The 13492-nt window shown below is 39.7% G+C and overlaps 2 pseudogenes; both read left to right on the plus strand.

The window, feature by feature from the left end:
• Positions 1–5121: 5121 nt before the first annotated feature.
• LOC149167882 (acylamino-acid-releasing enzyme pseudogene) lies at positions 5122–6517 on the plus strand (annotated as a pseudogene).
• Positions 6518–7197: 680 nt separating this feature from the next.
• Positions 7198–12022, plus strand: LOC149167883 (acylamino-acid-releasing enzyme 1-like; annotated as a pseudogene).
• Positions 12023–13492: the final 1470 nt, after the last annotated feature.

The following is a 13492-nucleotide window of genomic DNA, read 5'->3' on the forward strand; positions in this document are numbered from 1 at the left end:
TTGTCCTTCAATTTTGGTTTCCTGGTTCTATGTCTTCCTTCTTTTTGCTTTGTTTCCTTCCTTGTTCAGTTTTCCTTTTGTTTCACTATGCAAATAAGTGTTGTGCCTGGACCTACATCCTAGCTTCTGAATGTGTATGTGGCTGACGTTCAAAGAGTCTTGTGACATTGCAGCCCTTGGTCAGTCTTGTGTCTGTCTTCATTGTGTTTGGTTGTAACTTTTGGTTGATTAAGTCTTGACAGAAAATATGATCCATTCGTAAGGAGAGATTTGGTCTAACCATGAACCTATGTCCAGTCTGGGAAACCTCATGCTTGTACTCAGTTTTCTTCTTTGATGTGTTCAAGCTTATCCAACTAGTAGAAATGGAGAAGGAGAAAAATCTAAACGAGCAAACCTAAATCAGAGGTCTTTACATACTTCTCTAAAGGAACAACCTCTCCTGCTCTCAATAAGTCGAGATCCCTCTTCCACCCGAAAAATAAATAAGTTTCGATTCACAGTTCTCTTTCAAAAAATAAAAATAAAGGCGAAAGAAGAGAAAGGCTTCCTGCATAGAGAGGTGAAGCAAGCAAATCCACTAGGGTACTGTCTAGATTGCTCGAAGTGGAGCAATGCTTGTGTTCCTATGTTACTCCGTTGGGATATTGTCCAGGCCTGTTAGCCATGGAGCAACACCAGAGATGAAAAACTATACTCTGAACATTTTAAAGCTCGCGAGCTAAACTATCCTTCCCAATTCGAAACATTGTGATTTGGCTGAATCTTGTGTTGTGCTCAACTGATTTGGTACAAAGAGAACCATGTTTGTCCATGGGGTAAGTGGGGAAGCCGAAGTAACTTGCACAATGAACCAATACTCCATGATGGACCAAGTCCCTACACTGAACGAACCAAGATAGAGAATTTGGAATTCGACCAGTGTGTCGCCAAGTGTTGTAGCGGCTGCAACATCCTCCAAAATTTTGGCCTCTACTCAAATTTCAGAGCCTACTGTGGATCTCGTGATCAATCATTACTTAGTCACTTATTGGTAAGATTATGACCTCAAACTCCCCTTTTCGATGTTTAGATTCGTTCACGTGTTTATCTTTCTACAGTATGTGTCATCTTTGAGGGATGGGGATTATCGCTTGTTATGCAAAGGGAAGTTTGTTTTTATTCAAGGGGAAATCTTCCCAACCTCCCTTAGCATACAAAAATATGTAGTGGTTTCCTCCAGTGTCCTTCCCTCATCCAGAACCCACTATCTCCAGAAACTGCGAAGTTTTGTCCCTCAGCTGCCGAGTCTGCCTTGCATCCTAAAACTGTGAAGATGTGTCCTCCCAGGACCTCATCCCACATCAGTGTCTTGCATCCTAAAAGTGCACAATTTTGTCCCTCAGCTACTCAGTCTGCCTTGCATCCTAAAACTGTGTAGATGTGTCCTCCCAAGGCCTCATCCCGTAGCAGTCACTGCCCACTAAAATTGCGCAGATGTGTCTCTCAATGATCACAAGAAGGATGACATGCTAGAGGACTCTCAAGGAGCTGAGGAAGAAGATAAGTAGACTAAGGAACCCAAGGTATGATAGAAGATTGGGATCGCATGACGACTTCATCTGATGCACAGCCCTTAGAGGGTAGGTATGAAAAACAAACTTCGTCTTTTGAAATACACCTCCTAGTGTAGCTTGAAGGACTACATATCATTTTGTCTTTAATGATGTGCATAGTTGCAAGCACTAAAAGTCATTCCATGTGTTTCCTCTATGTGTCTTTCTCCCTTTCACTTGCTCAAAGGTTTGTCTTTGTGTGTTTGGATTGTCCTAGCTCTGTGAACATTCGTCGTACTCACACACAAAGTTGTAAGCATTGTTGAGCAAGTGTCATCACGGTCATCCAAAGGTCTATCCCAAGTGTCACACTTGTCGCTTTCAGCTCTAGATAGTCCCATAGAGGGTCATGCTTTGCTATGTTGTCACAGTGGTCATTTTTTTCATGCTATCGAAGTACGCTAAGTGTGTGATCACTATGTCGAGTCATCACAAATTCACTTACCTCTCACACTTAGCCATTTTCCTGAAAATATCTTGATGGAACAACTTCACTTCCTCAAACCCTGACTAAGTTGCACTGTGCAATCTCAGCCCTCATTGGTGATGCTCTACTATCTGGAACTGTGTAGTGCTTGAGGTTGTCCTCCCAGTCAGTTCCACTGCCCAATCCTAGAGGTGAGCAGCATGTATTCCTTCCCAGAAATGCGTAGAAACTACCTCACTTCCTATTTGACTACACACTTCACAAGAACATTCATGGAGCCTCCTTCCTTCTTGTTGGAACCCCACATTGTGTAGAGACCTGAGCCTGCACTACTCCCAGAAATTGCACAAAGATGTCCTCCCAGTGACTTCCCTCAATCAAGACTCACTGCTCTCAAAAACTGCACAGAACTATCCTCTGCTCCCTCTACTGTCGTGCCTTTTCTTCCCTCTGGAAACTACATAGATGTGTCCCTTAGGTTCCCACTTTGTAGCTGGCACAGGTGTCCTTAACTGCGCAAGTTTTCCTCCTAGAGACCTCTGCACAGTTTTCCCAGACATTGAAGACTGTGCCCCAGAGTTCCTTGTCAAATCCTGAGCTTTTCTCTACGTAGTCTCAGTGACCAGCCCCCCCACCTTGTCATATGGAACTACACAGTGTGCAGTTACTGGGCTTGTTCCTAGCTTGTCATATGTCCCATGCCCGAAACACAGAAAACAATGCATCATGTTAGACTAGGAGGTTTTGGATTTGGTGTCGTCCCATCATGAGTGACTTGCAGGAACAAGTACACTGATAGATCATGGCGAGATGACGAATGGTATGAAGAAGGAGCGCACATGCTAGAAGACTTACCTACATCTAGATAGAAAAAAGAAGCAACAAGCAAAAGGAACACATGCACAGAACCATCTTGCAAGACCAATACCATCGAAGACCCCGCAACATCAAGCCATGAGGTGGAGAAGACAAAGCACCCCCGAGAGTACATCCATCACTTAGAATCACATCAGCTTGACATGGACACTGTATCCATCCAGTAGATGTCAACAGTGTCATGTCAAGTTGTGTCATGATTTTCAAGGCCACATCACCACTATGGGCCATAACTGTTGTAACTGAATGTAATGTAAAGTGAAAGTTCAGTGGATGCAAAAAATAAGTTGAAGAGTCATGTCATTTCAAAAGTCATAGCAAGTTCAACAGTCATGAAGGTATTCCATCAGTCACAAGGGTTAATAATCACCCTTGGTTATATATACCCCTCCCATTATATGAGCAATGTCTTTTTCACCTTGGCTCCTCCCACATAGCCTTGAGAGTAGATAGTCAATTCTTTGAGGAGCGAGGAGTGGCTCCAATGTCCCACTATTGGGACTAGTGATGTATGGTGTACAGATGTGTCTTGGGACTTTTGATTAATTCATAAGCCTGTTAAGGCCATCACGTTTTCATGTATGTTTTGTATATGTTTGTAATACTATTCTTTCAGCATTTGTAATGCATGTTTGTTTCACTTGTACTAAGAATATAGTTGAACTACTTTGGTTATTTTAGTACTTATATTGTTAGGCATGTGTTGTATTGGTTATCACGTTGTCTCATCCCTATGGACTACTCTGTGGGATACTAGACGGGACAACTTTGTGTATCGGTTATCATCGTCCTCACATCCTTTTGGACTACTTCATGGGATCTCTGCGGGATACTCGACAGGACATCTTTTTTTTTGTTATAACAACCATCACATCTATGTGGACCACTCCACTGGGTGGTGTACGTGTTGTCACCTTCCTTCAATTTTAAATATTGTCACATCCATTGTGGACTATTCCACTATGTGTTGGACATACATTTCTAGTTCGTGTATGTCTCTTCCTGGGTGGTACTATTACCTCTCACTTAGAGGCTCACTTTACTCTTCCCCTTTGTAGTAAGAGAACCTAGACATGAGTTACATTACGCACTCACCAGGCACACTTACCTTGTTGTTTGAAGATACCAGTGTAACACTCTCATGTGCTAATAGCTAGAGCCAAGGCAAATCTCCAAGTATATGGAAACCAGACCTTTATACTAGATGGGACTCTTACATGAAACAGTGTGAGGTCTAGTTGGGACTTCATAATGGGGAGATCCCCTTGGTTGACAGTTTTCCAGCACCTTCAACAATATATTACAAAGAATTTTCTTCAAGCCTGAAGCCCCTGCAATATTGATCAACTCCACACAACAACTGCCCAACACTTAGCTAAATAAACCTACAAGGAAGCTCCTATTTCCTTGCACAATTCAACCCCTAAAAAATAGGACTTTTTGTTATTTCCTTGTGCAATTCCCAAGAGAAATTCACTTGCTCAATTATCAAGCCTATACACAAAACTTGTTGTATAATAATGATTACAATTGTGCCTTTCTCCAATCTCAATAGGAAATTCAAATTGCATGACCTACTAGGGCTAATTTTAGCAGTTGCAACTAGTTAACTAAGAGTAAGTTGAGTTAACAGAAAGTCAACTACCCAACTAAACTAATAATTGTCTCTATTTTGGAACTAGAGATCAGTTAATTGATTTACACTAGAGATAACTCAACTAGTTATCTAATTTTAGCCATCAACTGGTCTGTTATCACTCAAGAAAAAATATTTTAAATTCCGAACATCAATTTTTTTAAATTTGTCAAAGGGTTGGTGTCAGTTTTGGGTCTAGTCTTTTCATCTTATTTTAGAGTCTTGTTAAGAGTCTTGTTAGTATGTCAAATGGGGTCAATTCTCTTTTTTAGTCTATCATTGGTCTCATATCTCACATGAATATCATATGTCGAAACTCATTTCAAAGTTCATAGCGCAGAAACCCGGTCTAGGTGATTTCGTAGCGCAAAACACTGATTTTGCACTGACTGCGCTACAAAATCAGGGATTCGTGTTGATCCATAGCAAATCTCATGCAGCTGTCAAATTTATCAAAATTCGCTATGTTTACATCAACAGTTGTCAGCTTATAAACTTTCCCTGTCGAATTCAGCTGTGATTCGGTGGTTTTTTCCAGTCTAGCGTTTGTTCCCTCGATGGACTGCTAGCTGCCTTCACTTGCAGCCATGTATGCTCCTGTTCTCATTTTGAATGAAGTTATAAAGCGGGAGACTGGAAATAGGGTGCGCCATGCAAATATTCAAGCATCAAAGGCCGTTGCAGATATCATTCGAACCACATTAGGTCCCTGTTCTATGATGAAGATGCTACTTGATGCAGGAGGAGGCATCATGGTTACAAATGTTGCAGGCATATCGTTTCAATGCTGAGCCAGAGATGATTCGAGCTCCATGCATTGTTCGAGTTGGTCTTATTCAAAATTCCATTGTTCTTCCCACATGTAGTCAGTGGAAAAGTTTCAAGAATTAGCCCTGAGAATTCAAATTATTCTTGGAGTGTTCTTACAGTGCATGATAACATTGTTCTTGCAGTGTCTAGTAGCCCAGCCAATCCTCCGAAACTGAAATATGGCCATCTGTCGAATTGGCACGGATAATGATGAAAAAACAAGGTGGAGGTGGTTAGATATGTCAATTCCCTTCATGAACTATTCAGAGAAAGTGTAAGCTTCGCTATCCTCAATTGAATTTAATATTTTGAAGATTCCAATTAAAGATCAAGAATTTTTGTTAACAGAAGGTGCCAAATAGCCTTTCGAGGTGGCATTTGTGTCATCTAGATTCTCCAGTGAATCAGAAAGTAAGGAAAATTCTTTTCGGGAGGATGCTTGTAATCCACTCATTGTTATCCTCCATGGTGGGCCACATTCTACCTCATTGACAGGCTTTTCAAGAACTCAAGCCTTTTTGTCATCAATGGGCTACAACCTACTTTATGTAAACTACATAGGTTCTTTGGGCTTTAGAGAGGAGGATTTGCAATCTCTACCTAGTAATGTTGGGCAACAGGATGTGGCTGATGTCATAAATGTTGTTGATCTAGTAATTCATAAGCGACTTTCCCTCCCACGGGGTTTCTTGCAACCCATTTAAATTGGCCAGGCACCAGATAGGTTTGTTGTTGCAGCTGTCCGGAATCCTGTGTGTAATCTCTCCTTAATGGTTGGCACAACAGATATTCCTGATTGGTGTTATGTGGAGGCATATGGAAAGAATGGGAAAAATGTTTACACTGAAGCACCTTCAATAGAAGATATCACCATGTTTTATCAGTGTTCACCAATTAAACATATTTCAAAGGTAAAAGTACCCGTTCTCTTACTTTTGGGTGCGCAAGACCTCAGGATTTCTCGTATCAAATGGATTGCAGTTTGCTCGAGCTCCGCGGGAGAAGGGGGTGGAAGTAAAAGTCATCGTTTTCCCAAATGATGTACACAGCATTGACAGGCCGCAATCCGATTTCGAAAGCTTTCTAAACATTGGACTTTGGTTTAAAAGATTCTTGAAATGAAGGCCTTTGGCAGGGCCATGTTCCTCTATTGGTTACGTGCTTGTTTTGTTCAGTAAGATTGGGGATATTAACAAAAAGCATTTTATATAGACTACAATGTAGGGCCTAATGAAGCTTTAATATAAAGCCTTCATTTCTCCTCAGATGCATTGATCCTGAATCGGATGTTTAGACATTTATTTAACAAAGGAATTATCTTGGTTTCCACTTCCAACAGGGCTCCTGATAATTTATATGAAGGTGGTCTTCAGAGGAATCTATTCTTTCCTTTCATCTCACTTTTGAAGGAGCGATGTGTTTTTCATGAGATTGGATCTTCCACTGACTATCAAAAGTTCACTCCAGCTCATTATACTTCAAAATCAACAAAATCTATTCAACTGAGCAAAGCTGGAAGGCCTGCAAAATTATGGGGTCAATCATGGTGGCAAAGATACTTCGAGTCATTGGGACTGCAAGAAAATGAGAGCATGACTAGAAAATTTGAGCTTCTTCAGACGCAAAAGTCCCTTTCGATTTAAGAACCATAGCTTGCATGCTTTCCAAGTTGAGGTTTGTTTAATGCAATGAAAGACGGTCATGATGGAAATCATGAAAGGTTTTGTTCAATTTATTCATTTCTGATTCAGGAAAAGATGCAGGGCATTTCATTGCTGCATGGGAATTATATAAATCACAGGAAGATGTTGTAGCTACTTGTAAAGAATTTGGCATTAAAGTTACCCTATTCCATGGCCATGGTGGGAGGTTCAAGATGTGCTGCAAGTGACACAGCAAGCACAATGATGCAGAAATTCTGGGATTTGACTCTGACATTAGAGCCACCGGAGATTGATGAGGATGGTCACAGTGATTTCTCTCCAAGGCAGTCATTTGATGGTACAAAATCAGTAAAATCAGGACATCCATTGTTAGGTCTTGCGAATACATTTTATACCTTGGAGCAGAGAACAATTTCAACCTTTTTACTGTGAGGAAAAATAGCGATGTTGCAACTGATGAAGAGAGAGGAAAATTGGAAGTTGTAAGTGAATACCACTTAGGAGAGTTTGTTGTATCTTATTAGGCATGGATCTCTTGTTATGCGTCTTCCATATTCAGAATCTAGCCAGATTCCTACAGTTATATTTGGAACAGTCAATGGTGTTATTGGTGTGATTGCATCTCTTCCTCAGGAGCAATATCCGTTTCTTGAAAATTTGCAAGAAAATCTTGTCAAGGTGATCAGGGGAGTAAGGGACTTAAGCCATGAACAGTGGCGATAATTTAGCTATGAAAGGAAGACTGTGTTTTTGAAATTACACAGCAGTTTCGTAGCGTGATATGAAACTGTCTTAGTTGCATGTTACAATTCGGTTGATCAATTATGATTGACAAAGCAGAAAATCTTTTTGAAAGGTTTTGTCATCACACATTTATATGGGAAATGCTTACAGCACATGAGAAACGTGGCACTCCAATAGATTGTTGGGTAATTAAGCAAGATCAACATGATTAATTGGTTCCGAATATCTTTGAGGAAACTAAAAGCAGAAAAACAGGGGGCAGTCCCATACTTTTCTGGAGCAGTAATGGAGATGAGACATAAGGGCCAGCAAGGAGTTTTTAAACATCCACTAAGGCTAAACTGAAGGAAACCACTTGTCAAAGAACGAATTTTGATTGTAATTAATGCTATGCTCAGCATGATGTAGAGTTAGACTCCTAACTGTCTTAGGTTTCTAAAACTCCCAGTTAGCAGTTGTTGTATTTAATACTTAGTTAAAGTTTGAGTAGGTGTCATAGCAGAGTTCCCCTCACGTAGGACGAGGAATCTCAGCCTTGTAAACTAATTCTATATATAGTAGAGAGGGCAATGGACCAAGGGTCGGAAAATTTCAAAGAAATTGGAACTATTGTGCTATGTATATGACTTTGTTTTAGTATTACAGGACTTGACTTTACTTCTCAGGAATCAGAAGGAGCTTACTGTTCATAATGTTGTGTGTTATCTTCTCTTCAATATTTGCAGTGGTATAGATGTGTGATTGCATAGAAATCACTGTATGTGCTCTAATTTCCTTCACATGTTTACAAATTGTGTGCCCTATATGTTTCTAGTGTATTCTGAATGGTTGAATTTTATGTGCCCTGACTTCTATGTAAGGTTGATATCATTGTTATACCGAAACGAATTTGACTCCATAAGCCCAATGGATACTTTATAGTTGTGTTTCCACCACTCATAGTTTTACATTTTTTCATAAGAGTTAGCCATCTTTATCATAATCAAAGATCATTAATCCTTTGAGAGAGCCCTCTCAGGTTACGGAGGCTAAGCGTCAGCCTAAAGTAGGTTTGAAATAGTTCCTTAAGGTCTTCCTGGTCAGCAGCCTTCCAGGGTCTGATTTTGAGATAAAATTTTGGTGCATTTGCCGGGAGTCTGAAGATTATTCATTCCCGAAACCAAGAGACTGAACTTCTGAAGGTAGCAGGGGCTCAGAAGATTTTCGAGGCTGCAATCTACCTTGGCGACTCCATTGTTGAAGAATTTGAAATTCATAGATTCATGGTGATTCCACTAGAGTTATGACGGACCCAGATGCTACCATTCTTATTTCAACGTATGCATGCATACATTTTTCAGGAATTCATGGTTTCCCAAATCATTTTCCCAAGGATGCATATTTTCTAAGGAATGGTCCAAAATTCAATGGAGAAGATTTGAGTTTAACTTTGAAGCATATATCTAATTTCTGTGATTTTATCGAGCTTCTTAGAGTTGAACATGAAGATGTTTGCATTATTTTGTTCTATGATTCATTTCAAGGGAAATGTAAACAGTGGATTGAAAGCTTTCCTGCCAAATCTATTAAGTCATTTGAAGACTTTTGGTTTATGTTTTTGGAGGAATGGATAGATAGATCAGATTTGGTGGCAAACTTTCCTTCAATTCAAGGTTTCAAACAATGGAATGATGATCATGTTAATGAAGAAATAGATGAAAATTTTTCTTTGTCCGTGTCTTCTCATCTGAAATCATTTGAGTGCAAGACAGAAGATAAGATGAAATTTTTGGATGAAGTTGCTAAGGACATTGAGAAAGACATTGAAGGTTTACAAGGTCAAATTCAATCATATAGTCTTCATGGTCATGATCATTCTTTTCAAAAGGTTTCTATGTCAGAACACAAGGAGAGGGTGTTGCTTCCTATCTCTTTCGTGATTGAGGAAGAATACATTGTTATTGAAGATCAATTGGCACAACCAGAAAGTTACGAGAACCATCAATCTGATCATGTATTTTGGGATCCTATAGCTAAATACATGGAAGAGTTTTACTCTCTAGTGTTTCAGTTTTTCTATGAAGATCAAAGGCAATTTCAGTGGCAGTGATCATCACAATATCATAGTGGCTCTGAACTCCAATGCAGTCAAAAAACTCAAATATCAGATAAGACAAATGATTGGCTACATTGGAAGTTTCACTTTGATTGAGCTGAAAGAAGTTTGAATTGATAGGGTAGGTAGGTAGGAAAATGCAAATAAGCTCAAGGTTGACTAAGCATTTTTCAGTAGATGTAGATTTCTTTCTCCTACAGTGATCATCAAGCTTAAGCCCGAGGTGAAGGCCCAAGAAGCTTGAAGGAGATGCTTGTCAATCAAATCTATGTTTGTTATAAAGAAGACAAAGCACTCGACCTGCATGTTCTTAATGTACCACAGGGGCACACCATCCCAAGTGGAGCCACCTGTTATCACTCAAGAAAAAATATTTTAAATTCTGAACATCAATTTTTTTTTAAATTTGTCAAAGGGTTGGTGTCAATTTTGGGTCTAGTCTTTTCATCTTGTTTTAGAGTCTTGTTAAGAGTCTTGTTAGTATGTCAAATGGGGTCAATTCTCTATTTAGTCTATCATTGGTCTCATATCTCACATGAATATCATATGTCGAAACTCATTTCAAATTTCATAGCGCAGAAACCCGGTCTAGGTGATTTCGTAGTGCAAAACACCGATTTTGCACCGACTGCGCTAAGAAATCGGGGATTCGTGTTGATCCATAGAAAATCTCATCCAGCTATCAAATTTATTAAAATTCACTATGTTTACATCAACAGTTGTCAGCTTATACACTTTCCCTGTCGAATTCAGCTGTGATTCGGTGGTTTTTGTCCAGTCTAGCATTTGTTCCCTCGACGGACTGCTAGCCGCCTTCACTTGCAACCATGTATGCTCCTGTTCTAGTTTTGAATGATGTTATAAAGCGGGAGACTGGAAATAGGGTGCACCATGCCAATATTCAAGAATCAAAGGCTGTTGCAGATATTATTCGAACCACATTAGATCCCTGTTCTATGATGAAGATGCTACTTGATGCAGGAGGAGGCATCGTGGTTACAAATGTTGCAGACATATCATTTCAATGCTGAGCCAAAGATGATTCCAGCTCCACGCATTGTTCGTGTTAGTCTTATTCAAAATTCCATTGCTCTTCCCACATGTAGTCAGTGGAAAAGTTTCAAGAATTAGCCCTGAGAATTCAAATTCTTCTTGGAGTGTTCTTGCAGTGCATGATAACATTGTTCTTGCAATGTCTAGCAGCCCAGCCAATCCTCTGAAACTGAAATATGGCCGTCTGTCAAGAATTGACACGAATAATGATGAAAAAACAAGGTGGAGGTGGTTAGATATGTCAATTCCCTTCATGGACTATTAAGAGAAAGTGTAAGCTTCGCTGTCCTCAATTGAATTTAATATTTTGAAGATTCCAGTTAAAAATCAAGATTTTTTGTTAACAAAAGGTGCCAAACAGCCTTTTGAGGTGATATTTGTGTCATCTAGATTCTTCGGTGAATCATAAAGTAAGGAAAATGCTCTTCGGGAGGATGCTTGTAATCCACTCATTGTTATCCTCCATGGTGGGCCACATTCTACTTCATTGACAGGCTTTTCAAGAACTCAAGCCTTTTTGTCATCAATGGGCTACAACCTACTTTATGTAAACTACATAGGTTCTTTGGGCTTTGGAGAGGAGGCTTTGCAATCTCAACCTGTTAATGTTGGGCGACAGGATGTGGCTGATGTCATAAATGCTGTTGATCTAGTAATTCATAAGGGACTTTCCCTCCCACGAAGGGTTTCTTGCAACCCATTTAAATTGGCCAAGCACTAGATAGGTTTGTTGCTGCAGCTGTCCAGAATCCTGTGTGTAATCTCTCATTAATGGTTGGCACAACAGATATTCCTGATTGGTGTTATGTGGAGGCATATGGAAAGAATGGGAAAAATGTTTACACTGAAGCACCTTCAATAGAAGATATCACCATGTTTTATCAGTGTTCACCAATTAGACATATTTCAAAGGTAAAAGTACCTGTTCTCTTACTTTTGGGTGCACAAGACCTCAGGATTCCCGTATCAAATGGATTGTAGTTTGCTCGAGCTTTGCGGGAGAAGGGGGTGGAAGTAAAAGTCATCGTTTTCCCAAATGATGTACACAGCATTGACAGGACGCAATCCAATTTCGAAAGCTTTCTAAACATTGGACTTTGGTTTAAAAGATTCTTGAAATGAAGGCCTTTGGTAGGCCCATGTTCCTCTATTGGTTACGTGCTTGTTTTGTTCAGTAAGATTGGGGATATTAACAAAAAGCATTATATATAGACTACAATGTAGGGCCTAATGCAGCTTTAATATAAAGCCTTAATTTCTCCTCAGATGCATTGATCCTGAATCGGATGTTTAGACATTTATTTAACAAAGGAATTATCTTGGTTTCCACTTCCAACAGGGCTCCTGATAATTTATATGAAGGTGGTCTTCAGAGGAATCTATTTTTTCCTTTCATCTCACTTTTAAAGGAGCGATGTGTTGTTCATGAGATTGGATCTTCCACTGACTATCGAAAGTTCACTCCGGCTCATTATACTTCAAAATCAGCAAAAGCTATTCAACTGAGCAAAGCTGGAAGGCCTGCAAAATTACGGGGTCAATCATGGTGGCAAAGATACTTCGAGTCATTGGGACTACAAGAAAATGAGAGCATGACCAGAAATTTGAGCTGCTTCAGACACAAAAGTCCCTTTCGATTTAAGAACCATAGCTTGCATGCTTTCCAATTTGAGGTTTGTTTAATGCAATGAAAGATGGTCATGATGGAAATCATGAAAGGTTTTGTTCAATTTATTCATTTCTGATTCAGGAAAAGATGCAGCGAATTTCACTGCTGCATGGGAATTATATAAAGCATAGGAAGATGTTGTAGCTACTTGTAAAGAATTTGGCATTAAAGTTACCCTATTCCATGGCCATGGTGGGAGGTTCAAGCTGTGATGCAAGTGACACAGCAAGCACAATGATGCAGAAATTCCGCGATTCGACTCTGACATTAGAGCCACCGGAGATTGATGAGGATGGTCACAGTGATTTCTCTCCAAGGCAGTTGGTTGATGGTACAGAATCAGTAAAATTAGGATATCCATTGTTAGGTCTTGCGAATACATTTTATACCTTGGAGCAGAGAACAATTTCAACCTTTTTACAGTGAGGAAAAATAGCGATGCTGCAACTGATGAAGAGAGAGGAAAATTGGAAGTTGTAGGTGAATACCACTTAGGAGAGTTTGTTGTATCTTATTAGGCATGGATCTCTTGTTATGCATCTGCCAGATTCCTACAGTTATATTTGGAACAATCAATGGTGTTATTGGTGTCATTGCATGTCTTCCTTAGGAGCAATATCCATTTCTTGAAAATTTGCAAGCAAATCTTGTCAAGGTGATCAGGGGAGTAAGGGGCTTAAGCCATGAACAATGGCGATCATTTAACTATGAAAGGAAGACTGTGTTTTTGAAATTACACAGCAGTTTCATAGCGCGCTACAAAACTGTTGTAGCTGCATGTTACAATTCGGTTGATCAATTATGATTGACAAAGCGGCAAATCTTTTTGAAAGGTTTTGTCATCACACATGCATATGGGAAAGGCTTACAGCACATGAGGAACGTGGCACTCCAATAGATTGTTGTGTAATTAAGCAATGTCA

Source organism: Pinus tabuliformis, chromosome 5_1, assembly GCF_031772625.1.
Source record: "Pinus tabuliformis cultivar Carrire ecotype Pingquan chromosome 5_1, CPIR1, whole genome shotgun sequence".
NCBI lineage: Eukaryota > Viridiplantae > Streptophyta > Pinopsida > Pinales > Pinaceae > Pinus > Pinus tabuliformis.